At 38.7% G+C, this 2,535-nt stretch overlaps 1 long non-coding RNA gene across 1 annotated transcript in view; it reads right to left on the minus strand.

Moving 5' to 3' along the window:
- Positions 1-704: 704 nt before the first annotated feature.
- Positions 705-2,535, minus strand: part of LOC109302867 — a 102,783-nt gene continuing 100,952 nt past the window's right edge. The window contains exon 8 of the long non-coding RNA XR_002098950.1: positions 705-890. This is a non-coding gene — a long non-coding RNA (uncharacterized LOC109302867). The remainder of the gene's footprint in view (positions 891-2,535) is intronic.

The raw sequence follows: 2,535 nt of genomic DNA on the forward strand, positions 1-2,535 counted from the left end.
ACTAAAAAAACTTTCCACCTTACTGCATGTGGCAAATTAAGGAAGGACAATATCCTAGAATATGAGGCTACATTTCCAGAATGCAATTTTCTACCCAAACTACGCCAGATGACTTTTGTTTTACCACTGTTTATGCAAGTTTTTATACCCAGGACCACGGGGTTTTGAGTTAGAGAGATCTCCAGTGTTGGATATCCCATATTTGGAAAGCAATGTATTTTCGTGTACGTCTTGCTTTGTCTCGCCTCCCCCTCCCAAAAAAAGAAGTACAACTTGCATTTATATTTGTATCAACTCCTTAGGCTTGTTATTGTAAGAGTTACTGGCAGAACACATCAAAGAGAATAAAAAGCAAACAGAAAGCACGGGCACTAAAATGAGCAACAAGTTAATTTGACCAGACTTACTGTTCAGTTAACTGTTTAAAAATATTATTCAGGTGTGAGCACCACTGTCTGTGCGCTACGGACCACGATCGTTATAACAAGGCTACGAAGAGGGAATTTAAAAAAAAATATTTTGTTGGGTTAGAAGCCTTTGCCGAGGTATTAGAGAAGGCAAAGTGGAGGGTCACTGTCTGTAGCATTCATTTACTTATATTCGAGACCGATTAGGTGTATAATAATACAATCGTGGAGAGCAACTGCCTAATTAGCATTCACAGATTAAAAAGTTAAACAAAAAGACACACTACACATACAGTATGCTATAGGCGAAACGCATTCCTTTGTAATACAGCAGTCAGATGAAAACATAGAGTTGTCTGGATTCCAGATATGTAGCTTTCTTGGCCAACGTGATTTGCTATGTCTTTAAAGCTTACCCATATTGTAGTTCACAGTTCTTATGAGCATGTTGATAGCTGAACTAGGAATATTGCGCTAAGCAATCTGAGGAAAATAGGAAAATATCCATATTACTTTTAAAGGCTTACAGTAATAACGATAAACACAATAGACAGCCTAATCATTTATCCCTCCGTTTTATTATGAAGTCTTCAGTCTGGACCTTATTTATTGTTTTTGGGGATAACAAAAACATTCCTGATTCTGTAATAAATTAGAAATACAATGCAGTGCTACACATGCAAATCGAGATACGAGTTTAAAATATAGGTACTTTTTGAGCTGCATAATTCTGATATTATACAACCCATTGTACTTGGGGTGCACCCACCACGTACAGTAATGAAAGTTGCCAAATGAATGGAACAATCTATCTGTTGACTTGAGTTCACGGTAGACACATTGCATATGATGGAAACCTTAATGTTCCCACCCCTACCTTAAAATCACAGGGATATATAGTTACAACCTAGCTTCTTGAACATGTAGATTTTATTTATATGAATAATTGTGCATGTAGCAACATAAAAAGGATTTACAAGTCATAGCATTTTAAAAAGACTGTGAAAACCCTAGCCCTGGCTTTTATTAGACATGATATCATTCTGATTTGCGTGCTTGCCATCTCAATCTCGTTTCACATTTTTTTTAAAGGATCCATATGCATTACATAGATTTTCTTTTCCACGCACAGGACTGGCAGTCCTCTTAGTGGAGAGGAGGGTGAATAATTGTGGTACACCAGAAAACAGTTCGTGCAGTTTGGCAGCTCTGTTTTTTATTATTAGATTTTTTGACATTTGAACTTGTCTATTGTCTGAGGAGCTCAGTGCAGATTGCAGTAGGTCAAGCTTAAGGCTGCTCTTTTTGGCATTTCACACAAACATGCACATGCTGTCTATTCTCCTTTAGTGAATGCAGGAGCTACAATTTTACTGATAGTTTTTTTTTCTCGGGAGATATAATCCGACTGATATTTTCATGATTGTGCGGTTATTTATTTTTAAAGTTTTACATCAGTCCCTAATACATAATATCTACATCTTGCTGTAGGATGCTTTAAAGTAGCCGGACGCTTTTATAGCAGTATAATTTCAGCATCAAAATGTTTGATGAAGGGACTTCAGTAGCTCTGGGATTAAATGACAGTATTTCCGTGCAGCTTCACTCAACTCTATCATGACTCCTACAGTCAAAAGTTAACATCATTCATCATTTCATCTTATCTCCCTCCCCACACACCCCCTCCTCCTCCAAATTCAACCCTGTGCGATCTTACTTTAAAAAAAATGTTGCTTGATAGAGCTGTGGAGGAGGAGATCCTGAAATCCTAACGTGGCTTTTACACAACTTTCCACCTCCATTCTGCAGCCCTCAGGAGTAAGGAGCCCAGGGTAACAATAGCAGCAGCAGTGGTGTGCCCTGGCCTTTTATGCGGTTTGCTTAAAACCATCAAACAAACAAACCCGCCCACACAACGTGGCTTATTACAGATCCACTTATTACAATTAAAATGTAAAATGCAATTTTATAGTGCTGGGGGGAGCACAGGGGGGACGGGCTGGACGCAAACTGAATCAACCCCGATTAGGAAAGTCAGGTTCGGCTCTCAGCTCCTGCCGAAATAACTTTCCCCCCCTGGCGTGAGTTACGTTATGGATTTATTTAGTTTGCTGAGACTTTTCTTGTC

This window comes from Gavialis gangeticus, unplaced genomic scaffold, assembly GCF_001723915.1.
Source record: "Gavialis gangeticus isolate Ggan-Ray unplaced genomic scaffold, GavGan_comp1, whole genome shotgun sequence".
In the NCBI taxonomy this organism is placed as follows: domain Eukaryota; kingdom Metazoa; phylum Chordata; order Crocodylia; family Gavialidae; genus Gavialis; species Gavialis gangeticus.